Below are 12,150 nucleotides of genomic sequence, written 5' to 3'. Positions count from 1 at the left end.
CATACAAGTGGAGATATACTGTAAGCAATAGGATATATGAGGCTGGAATTTGGAGAGAAATATTTGGAGATCTAACCTTGAGGGTTACCAGCATATGAATGATATCTAGAATCATAAGACTGGATAAGTTCACCATGTGAGTGTAGATAGAAAATAAATAAATAAAAGAACCAAGGTTTAAACCTATATAATGAGTACACACTCCAAAAAAACATACAGCACATACCATATGTACATTATTGGGAAGGGGCCATAATAATAATTTTCATCATTCATACATGTTTTTCATCACTTCTGTATTTATATTGGGATTACTATGTATGCCACAATATAAGAAAATGCTTCATTTTTAAAATTAGGAATTGTTTTAAAATAGAAAAACTGAATGCATAATTTTAGGGATGTAAATAGTACTTAATATGTATTTACATATTATATATAATATGTATATAATATTATACATATTATACATATTATAATAAATACATATTATACATATTATAATAAATACATTATACATTATACATATTATACATATTATAATAAATACATTATAATAATATGTATTTACAATATTATATTAATATTTTACATGTAATATTTAAAATCATATATTATATGAAATACATTCTCTTAGAGTGTTACTTTCCTCTTTCCATAAAGCACTTTTTAAGACTTTTCACAGTCATTTTTGACATTGTCTTTATCAACATTATGGATATTTTGAGTGATCTAACAGAGTTCTCAAGAATCTTATTTTAGGAACTGAAAAAAAAATGTCTTGAGAATCTCCTATTCTCTGTTTACTGTCAAAAAGATCTTCAAGAAGAAATCTTTTCAGTTGTTGCCCTTATCATGAGAGAAAATATGGTCCTGTGGGACAATGGTCTCCGCTTAAGAAGTTCCTGTAGCACTAACAGATGTGGATGGTTATTATTGATGCAGTATTGGCAGAAGTAACAGAAGTATTTATGATTGTTACGTTTATTCTGTGGTTGTTATAGATAGAGTGAAAATCAGGAAACATATCCTAAATTTGTGTAATGAGAGAAGCAAAGTTATCATGCCAATTCTCGGCTTTGATTTAGACTATGTGGAACAATAAATTCCATTTTCTCTTCCTAAAACAATTTGAATTGCGTGAATTTCTAACTCATGTTAAAGGCACATTGGCAACTAGTTATAAGGCAATTATTTTTCTTTTCTTAACGGACAGCTTTTTAGAAGTAACAATTTACACTTGTAGTTAAAACTGGAGATAAAATCACAAAAAGTAAACTTAAAATGTTTAATGATCTAAGCATTTTTTTTGGAAAGTTGGGCTTCATATAAAACTTATCTATAAATGGGTATTTTTTGTCTTTATGACACAGTTAAATCAACTTCAGGGATTCTTAGGTAAAACATATTAAGTAAAAGCAAAAATTGTTCAAAGATTCATAAAATTCTTAGAAGTAATATGAATGTGAGAAAACCCAAGACTCTTGTTTTAATTTAAAAAAATAGGTCTGCAATAAAGATTTTTTCCAATAAAACATTAGATCTCAGTGTTTTCCTCAACAAATTGGATGCTGCTTTGTTATAATAGTATATGGCATATAAATAATAATTACCATCTGTGTAGCATTTTATAGGGCACTTTCTTATATAGTATGAATTTGACATGTGCTATTTGAAATAAAATAGAAGAAGAAACAAACGGGTTTAACTTTGATTTCTGATTTGTGAAGAAATTAACTTATATTAATAAAATATAAGAAATAACCCCTGCACACATAAAAATACTGTTCAATTTTTAATGTTACTACAATTTTTTGCTTAAATGCTTCCAGGATTTACACACATTTTTCTTATACATTTTGTAAATTAATATAATTGGACTTTTTTTGCATAGCATATGTAAAACATATGCATATGTCACTTTCTAACAGTATTTGTAATTTTGATGAATTGCAAATAAATTTGTGGACCTACAGAACTGTTCTATGAAAGAGGCAAGAATAATTAACTTGAAGTATTCTAAACAGCTAATATCATTTATTTATTTTCCTTAAAACTACACAAAACTTCTTTTAATGGGTGTGTAATCACAAATTTCTAAGATATTAAACTCAAACTTTCTTTTAGGTTATTATCTTTATGGTATTAAATGTATCTGATGGCATTTTTTGCATGTGCCAATTTACTTGAAAGGCATTTTGGTATACTGGAACAACCTAGAGATTTAAAACCACAAAGACTGCTTCTTTCTGCTATGTGCATTTGTAAAAAGTTTTTACACTTAACAGTTTTAGGATCTTTACAATAGAGATAATGTAACTCATCTAACTGAATTGTTAGAATAGGAACGGACACTTTTTAAACTATTTCTTTAGCTAGTAAATAATATTCAAATGCTAAACATTATTATCTATTGGTTAAAATAATTCTATGCTTTCACATAATAAGAAAAATAGTTTTGAATTGTTATTCCATATAGTAGTTTAGTGTATTTTGTTTTTTCTTTTCAACATACTATATCTTGAAAATCTTGAGTTACAATGGACAGGCAATTTGGTAAAACAGAAATAACATAGGCACTGAGTAAAAGCAATCTGCATTTTACTCCCTACTCTACTAGACAGATACAAGTATGGCCTTTGACATATTTCTTAATCTTTTTTATTCTCATTTTTAAAATGAAGAAAGTGACGTTTATTTGAGAAAGTTATTGAAAAAAATCTTTCTTAGAAATGGTTCAAATTCAAATAACCTGTGTAAAAGTTGCAGAACATACTAGTGATAACATAAATGACAATCAAAACTGATTAGTTTATAAATGTGTGTGTATGTGTATAAGGAATAAGGTTGATTTATACAATAGACATTATGCTCTCCACATATAACAAAGTTGACTTATTCTACTATGCTTCTACTTTCTCACATACCTTTAATAGTGTTTCTTCCTATTTTGCCCGACTAAAATTGTACTGTATCATCAAACATTTGTGTATGTCTTTCCCTCTTCTGGTCCCCTTTTACTTCCACAAACTAGCTTGTCAAAATGACACTTCTACTTAAAATACACTTTCTGTGTATTCTGTATCTATGCAGCTGATTAAGACTAGAAAAATAAATGTACCATGGAGGTTGTTCTCATTTTAAATTCATGAAGTCACTTAATCCACATTTTCATTTCTCTACACGGGTATTTTATATAATCTTTTTCTTTAAACCCCTGACACCTCATTTTCTATCCTCACTCTCAGCAGATGATATTGCTTTGTGCTACTATGAGAAAACTGAAATAATGAGAGATCTTATAAAAAAAAATCCCCTGTAAAATAACTGCTTCTTATTTCACTACCACATGTGCAGTCATCAAGGATGAACTATTTTGCACCTATCTATAATAGTTCCTCCTATTGTGCATTATACCCCACCCTCTCTTGCTCAAGAACCTGGCTAGAACATTCCCCCTTTTCTCCCAGATCCTCAACACCTCTCTGTTCAAGTATTTCTGTCAATGTATAGATATTATGTTAACAATCCCATTTAAAAAAATCCTTACTTGACCCATTTACTCTTTAGCTATTGCCTCACTTCTTTATTGCACTTCACGGCAAATTTCCTGAAACTAATTTTCCATATTTAATGTCTTCAATTCCTCTCTTTCCTTTTTCTTTTAAACTGACTCTAGTCAGTATTTTGCTACCATCACTCCACTGAAACCACTCCAGTCAAGGTCACCAATTACCTATGCATTGCTAAATCCAAAGATCACGCCTCAGCCCTTATCTTATTTTGATTATCAGCAGCATTTGCTGTAGTTTATCACTCCCACTTGGATATAAATTCTTTGGTTGGCTATAGTTTCATCACTTGGCTTCTAAGGTTCCGTGCTCTCTTGTTTTTTTCTTTTGCTGAATTGACTGCTTTTTAAAGACCCCTTTGGTTCTTTTTCTTCTATATTCCAAACTCTCCAATCATTGGAGTGCCTCCAGACTCAATCCTAGAACTTTTATCTTCTACCTATTAATTTAATGAGCTCACCCAATCTCATAGTTTTAAATAATAGCTCTTTACTGACAACTCCCAAACGTATATCTCCCTCCTAAATTACAGCTTCTCCCCTGAATTCCAGATGTATACGTCCAATTTCACATTTCTTGCTTAATATTGCCACATGACATTCAAACTGACAAGAAAAATTCTGAAATTCTTTTCCAAACCTTCTCCACCAATGGTATTCTATATCTCAATGACAAATCCATCCTTCCATTTCCTCTGGCCCCAATGCTTGAATTCATGCTTCTCCTCTTACTCCCTCAAATTCTATAGTCAATCCATCAGAAATCCTATCAATTCTAACTCAAGAATCTGATCACCATTTAGCAGTATTGTTGCTTCCACACCAGTCTAAACCACTATCATACCTACCAGCTACCTAGTTACTTCCTACTCTAGATTCTGGGTTATACTATTAAATATAAGTCAAACTGTGTCACTCTTTGTTCAAAACCTTTCAGTAACTCTCTATCTTATAGTAGAAGTCAAATATTAAAAATGGCCAACAAGGCCCCAAAGAGTCCGATACCCATCCGACTTTCTTTTCTTTTTGTGCCCCCTCCTTCTATCTTTCCCTCCTTGCTCTTCTCCAGGCATGTCAGACATTCTTCCTCTGCCTGGAATTTTCTTTTCCCTGATATAGCAGTGCTCAGTCCATCATATCTTTTGAGGTTTAGATGAAATTTCAACTTCTCAATAAAGCCTACTTGGGCTATACTAGCAAAAAAAAAAAAAATCCTTTGAGTATTTCCAAACCCTTTTAGATTATTTTATGTGTACTATATTATTTATTTATTATTTATTGTTTCCTTTACACTAGAATATAAGTTCCACATATGCAAATTTTTTGTCTATTTTGTCCACTGATGCCTTGAATAGTGTCTACTAAGTGCTTAACAAATATTTATTTAATGGATAGATCACCAATATGGCTGCTATTATAAATGAGGGAACAAAGGGAGGAAGTAATTTGCCAATGATAAAACCAAGAATATGTTACAAATATGGAACCATGATTGCAGACAATTATGTTACTAGATATCATGTCTTTAACTACTTCACTACAGTTAAAACCATATGATAAATTATAATTTCCATCATGTGTGTTTCTGCTCTGCTGCACTGTCATCTCATACTGTTGCATTGATTACTTTTTAGTTTCTTCATCTGCTTAAAATAATAATAAGCATATATTTGGAGACTATATATAAGTTAGTGATATATTCTTCAAACAAATATTAGTAACACTGTTTGTACACATCTCAACCAGGCAGCTTGTGTCTGGAAGCAAGGTTAGCTTTGGGAATCAAGAATTATATGTGCTCCTGAGTCCTTGAATTTTCATGAGACTTTAACACAACCTGCCTAAAGTAAGAGCAGATCATTTATATGGTGAAATGCTATATATCTTTCAAGAACCAACCTAAATAATAGTTGTTTAAGGTATTTCCTGTTTTTCTGAACTGGAAATATTCACTGTTGTCACAGAAGCCCAAAACAATTTTTCTCCTCTGTATTAAAGGACCATATTTTAATTTGCAGTGTATTTATTTGAAAAAGTCATTATATACTCCTAAATGTATCATCAGTTGTTTGAGAACATATTTTATTTTTGTGTACCACAATATCCAAAGTAGGACATTAGTATAAAATATCTGTTGAGTGCATTAAAAAAGAAACAAAGTACACTCCAATTGCATGGTAAAGTAAGTAAAATGAACCTGTTTGTTTTTAAAATGATGATCATGATGATCTGTTTTCTGCACCATCCCCCTCAACCAACAGAGATGATCCTATATAACTAAGAAATTCTATGAGGTGCAAGTACTGAATAAAATCAAATACTTGAAGGAAGATTTTTGTCCTGTTTGTTACAAGAAGAGAATTATAAATGAGCCATATGATGCCCTGGGTTTATTTCAGAATTTCAGTGTTTGTTTGGCTGTTTCAGAAAAGCTTAGGAAATCTCTCCCTGTGTCAGAAATCTTTACAATCCCATGTACTTTTGGATTTACACCATGGATAAGGTAGGATTTTCAGAGAAGTAACAAATAACATTTTAAATTCATTAAGCTTGAAAGTCGTTGAACTCTGTAAGATTACTAAAGTACAGTAAGTTTTTACATTATATATATATATATATAAAGAGCTTCTTGTAAACTTTGGCAGTCAATCAAAGAAAATCCTGAAGTTTTTGAAATTTACACTGCTTCATTTGCTGGATTATTAGTCTTAGAACCTTATAAATTTTTGTGGAAGATTCTGTTTTTGAAGCTCTGTATTAGAAAATTCTGCTTGACTGTCAAAATGCTCAACTACATTCCTAACATTTCTAACTCGAGGATTAATATTAATTCAGATGCATATTTTTGTCTACAAAAGTGATACACTATGCTTTGAACCAAAATTTTTCAATAATCACTCATATGCCAACTACCAGGAGCATTTGCTTTTGTCTGATTGGTTTTTTGTCTCAGGTGTGCATGTCACAACTGTACGACTGGTGTATATTTTCTGCAATTTCTTTTATCTTGCTGGTAATAGGCCATCAGAATTCTGAAACATTCCTGAAGTGAACAAAGAACAACTATGAAATAGAGGATTAAATGCAAAAGAAATGTAAACTACTGGCTTCAATGGTAAGGTTCCACTAATTCTAAGGATATGTTCAGTATTAAATATTTAAAGAATATTTCTATTACTCATTTTCTACTCAAAACTTTAAATGTCTTTTTATCTCTGTATGCATCTTCTCAGCAGCTTTCAATTTTTCTATTTCTTTGAGTTAGTATTATACATTTCAAAACATAAAGGCTTTTTAGAACTGAAAATGCAATGTCAATTTAACAATTTTACTAGAACTGTATGAAAACATGGGGATTTAGACTCTGCATGACATACTTGTCAATTTTGAAAGTGTTATGTAAGTCACGCAAGTATGAAGATGCAATAGTATATTATGTCTAAGGTAGCCCTGCCTTTACAGTTTATTTATATGTATATTCTCAAAATGACATATTTATATATATGGAAAAACCCATTCTTTGCCATATGATCATTGGTTATATGTGATTTTTCAAGTAAGTCACTATTGGTGACTGTGGATACATTTAAAATTATAAAAATGGAAGAAAACTTATAGAATAAGTTAACCTATAATTTTAACAAAATCTCTGTGTTTATTTTCTTCTAGTATAGTCAATAGATTATTATCTTGTTGCTACTCCTCTGGTTCAGTGCTTTTGTTTAGTAAATAAGTGGAATCTCTTCATTACAAAAGATGCAAACTGTACAAATTCCATTTGGGTGTTGTAACTATTGGAGTTTTGCCTGCATAAATAAATTGCTTACAGTTTCTCCATCTATAGAGATCCAGTTAACATTACTTTATGACTTGAATTTCATAAACCAAGGCATTTCAATGTCTCAAAACGTTTTATTAAAATTTCTTATGCTTTCTGGTTATCTCTACCCTAGGCTTTGTGGCTGCTACACTTCTTCATGTCACTATCAGCGTGATGATCAAGGTCAATTTAGCTTCTATAGCAACAATCCTTCTCAGCAAGCATTTGTATCTTAAAATTCTGGACAATCTGAAGGCAGATAGAAAAGGGGTTTATATCACAGTAATAAAACCAACAGTAATGGACACTGCAAGGACCATATTTCTTTCATTTTTGCAAACTTAAAGCAATTTTACTGTCCTCAAATGTAATCTGTGCATCTCATCAGTTCCTCTTTTTTCCCATTTCTTCTCCATTATCTAGTGTTTCTCTCTCTCTCTTTCTCTCATGATCTCAGGAGGAAAACAAAAATGAATCTTTCTCTTTGTCATACTGAAACTTACTCTCTCCCTAAGGTAAGGTCAGGATGGGGAGGGTGGGGTTTCTCATCATGAACTTTTAGTATTTATCACTGTAACCACCTAAATCACTTAGTATGCTTATTAAAGAAAATTTACTTTTTTCTATTTCATTGTAATTAAAATGGGGTTTCATTTCTTTGAAAATAGAAAGTACATATAAGTATTTAAAGTTTATTTAAAACAATATTAACTGGTAGAAATAAGTTTTACAGATCTTGGGAGTAATTGTAAATACAAAGAAAAGTCTGTACTATTCTGAGAAGAACTTAACTTTGCAAGACTATTTTTAACTAATTTAGGTAATAGAATACCTTCTGAGTTAAAAAGAAAAAGAAATTTCTGTTCGAAAGTTTGTTTGCATTTACCAGTGAACTCCAAGAGATAATACTGTTGACTATTATGTATGCAGGTATTTCTATTTAAAAATATAACTTCACACAATAAAAGATAACATATATGAAATAATTGTTTTCAAGATAGTAGCCATCAGGTGATGGAAGACAATGAATGATGCCTGAGAGAGAAGAAATATCCAATGTGGGCCCTTTACAACACCGTTAATGTCCTTGAGACAGTTTCCAGGCTTCTTCCAGGAGTTTATTATTGATCTTAAGTACTATCAAAATGACATGTTATTGGCATTTATTCTGCTTGGTGTTCTCTGAGCTTCCTGAATCTGTGCTTTTGTGCCTGATATTAATTTGGAGAAATATTCAGTCATTATTGTTTCAAATATTTCTTCTGATTTTTTTCTCTCCTTCTTCTGGTATCTCCACTATGCATAAGTTACACCTTTGGTAGATGTCCCATAGTCCTTGGATATTCTGTTCTGTTTTTTAATGTTTTTGATTTCTTTGCCTTTAGTTTTCAAGGATTCTATTTATATACACTCTACCTCAGAGATTCTTTCATCAACTTTGTCCAGTCTATTGGTAAGCTAATCAAAGGCATTCTTCATTCTTTTGCACTGTTTTTGTTGGATAACTTTTCTTTTTTTTTTTAACATCTTTATTGGAGTATAATTGCTTTACAATGGTGTGTAGTTACTGCTTTATAACAAAAATTATATACATAGTTTAGCTATACATATACATATGTTCCCATATCTCCTCCCTCTTGCTTCTCCCTCCCAACCTCCATATCCCACCACTCTAGGTGGTCACAAAGCAACGAGCTGATCTCCCTGTGCTATGTGGCTGCTCTCTATTTTACATTTGGTAGTGTATATATGTCCATGCCACTCTCTCACTGTGACTCAGCTTACCCTTCCCCCTCCCCGTGTCCTCAAGTCCATTCTCTACATCTGCGTCTTTATTCCTGTCCTGCGCCTAGGTTCTTCAGAACCACTTTTTTTTTTTTAGATTCCATATATATGTGTTAGCATACAGTATTTGTTTTTCTCTTTCTGACATACTTCACACCATATGACAGCCACTAGGTCCATCCACCTCACTAAAAATAATGTAGTTTTTCTTTTTATGGCTGAGTAATATTCCATTATATATATGTGCCACATCTTCTTTATCCATTCATCTGTTGATGGATACTTAGGTTGCTTCCATGTCCTGGCTATTGTAAATAGAGCTGCAATGACCATTGTGGTACATAACTCTTTTTGAACATTGTGCTGCATGACTCTTTTTGAATTATGGTTTTCTCAGGGTATATGCCCAGTAGTGGGATTGTTGGGTCATATGGTAGTTCTATTTTTAGTTTTTTAAGGAACCTCCATACTGTTCTCCATAGTGGCTGTATCAATTTACATTCCCACCAACACTGCAAGAGGGTTCCCTTTTCTCCACACCCTCTCCAGAATTTACTGTTTGTAGATTTTTGGATGATGGCCATTCTGACTGGTGTGAGGTGATACCTCATTGTAGTTTTGACTTGCATTTCTCTAATGATCAGTGATGTTGAGCATCCTTTCATGTATCTGTTGGCAATCTGTATAACTTCTTTGGAGAGATGTCTATTTAGGTCTTCCACCCGTTTTTGGATTAGGTTATTTGTTGTTTTCATATTGACCTGCATGAGTTGCTTGTAAATTTTGGAAATTAATCCTTTGTCAGTTGCTTCATTTGCAAATATTTTCTCCCATTCTGAGAGTTGTCTTTTCATCTTGTTTATGGTTTCCTTTGCTGTGCAAAAGCTTTTTGTTTCATTAGGTCCCATTTGTTTATTTTTATTTCCATTTCACTAGGAGGTGGGTCAAAAGGATCTTACTGTGATTTATGTCACAGAGTGTTCTGCCTATGTTTTCCTCTAAGAGTTTTATAGTGTTTGGCCTTATATTTAGGTCTTTAATCCATTTTGAGTTTATTTTTGAGAATGGTGTTAGGGAGTGTCCTAATTTCATTCTTTTACATGTAGCTGTCCAGTTTTCCCAGCACCACTTATTGAATAGGCTGTCTTTTATCCATTGTATATTCTTGCCCCCTTTATCAAAAATTAGGTGACCATAGGTGCATGGGTTTATCTCTGGGCTTTCTATTCTGTTCCATTGATCTATATTTCTGTTTTTGTACCAGTATCACACTGTCTTGATTATCATAGCTTTGTAGTATAGTCTGAGGTCAGGAAGCCTGATTACTTCAGCTCCGTTTTCCATTCTCAAGATTGCTCTGGCTATTCAGGGTCGTTTGTGTTTCCATAAAAATTGTGAAATTTTTTGTTATAGTTCTGTGAAAAATGCCATTGGTAGTTTGATAGGGATTGCATTGAACCTGTAGATTGCTTTGGGTAGTACAGTCATTTTCACAATATTGATTCTTCCAATCCAAGAACATGGTATATCTCTCCATCTGTTTGTATCATCTTTAATTTCTTTCATCAGTGTCATAATTTTCTGCATACAAGTCTTTTGTCTCCCTAGGTAGGTTTATTCCTAGGTAATTTATTCTTTTTGTTGCAATGGTAAATGGGAGTGTTTCCTTAATTTCTCTTTCAGATTTTCATCATTAGTGTATAGGAATGAAAGGGATTTCTGTGCATTAATTTTGTATCCTGCTAGTTTACCAAATTCATTAATTAGCTTTGGTAGTTTTCTGGTACCATCTTCTCTATGTATAGTATCATGTCATCTGCCAACAGTGACAGCTTTACTTCTTTTCGATTTGTATTCCTTTTATTTCTTTTTCTTCTTTGACTGCTGCAGCTAAAACTTCCAAAACTATGTTGAATAATATTGGTGTGAGTGGACAACCTTGTCTTGTTCCTGATCATAGAGGAAATGTTTTCAGTTTTCACCATTGAGAATGATGTTGGCTCTGGGTTTGTCATATATGGCCTTTATTATGTTGATGTAATTTCCCTCTATGGCTACTTTCTGGAGGGTTTTTATCATAAATTGGTGTTGAATTTTGTTGAAAGCTTTTTCTGCATCTATTGAGATGATCATATGATTTTTCTCCTTCAGTTGGTTAATATGGTTTTTCACATTGATTGATTTGCATATATTGAAGAATCCTTGTGTTGCTGGATTACACTCCACTTGATCATGGCGTATGATCCTTTTAATGTGCCATTGGATTCTGTTTGCTAGTGTTTTGTTGAGGACTTTTGCATCTATGTTCATCAGTGATATTGCCCTGTATTTTTTATTCTTTGTGACATATTTGTCTGGTTTTGGTAGCATGGTGACGGTAGCCTCTTAGAATGACTTTGGGAGTGTTCCTTCCTCTGCTATATTTTAGTAGTGTTTGAGAAGGATAGGTGTTAGCGCTTCTCTAAATGTTTGATAGAATTCACCTGTGAAGCCATCTGGTCCTGGGCTTTTGTTTGTTGGAAGATTTTTAATCACAGTTTCAATTTCAGTGCTTGTGATTGGTCTGTTCATATTTTCTATTTCTTCCTGGTCAGTCTCAGAAGGTTCTGCTTTTCTAAGAATTTGTCCATTTCTTCCAGGTTGTCCATTTTATTGGCATAGAGTTTCTTGTAATAATCTCTCATGATCCTTTGTATTTCTGCAGTGTCAGTTGTTACTTCTCTTTTTTCATTTCTAATTCTATTGATTTGAGTCTTCTCCCTTTCTTTCTTGATGAGTCTGGCTAATGGTTTATTAATTTTGTTTATCTTCTAAAAGAACCAGCTTCTGGTTTTATTGATCTTTCATATTGCTTCCTTCTTTTCTTTTTCATTTATTACTGATCTTTATGATTTCTTTCCCTCTGCTAACCTTGGGGGTTTTTTTGTTCTTCTTTCTCTAATTGCTTTAGGTATAAGTTTATGTTGTTTATTTG

This window comes from Delphinus delphis, chromosome 14 (assembly GCF_949987515.2).
Source record: "Delphinus delphis chromosome 14, mDelDel1.2, whole genome shotgun sequence".
NCBI classification, from domain to species: Eukaryota; Metazoa; Chordata; class Mammalia; order Artiodactyla; family Delphinidae; genus Delphinus; species Delphinus delphis.
This window is presented reverse-complemented; position numbering follows the sequence as displayed.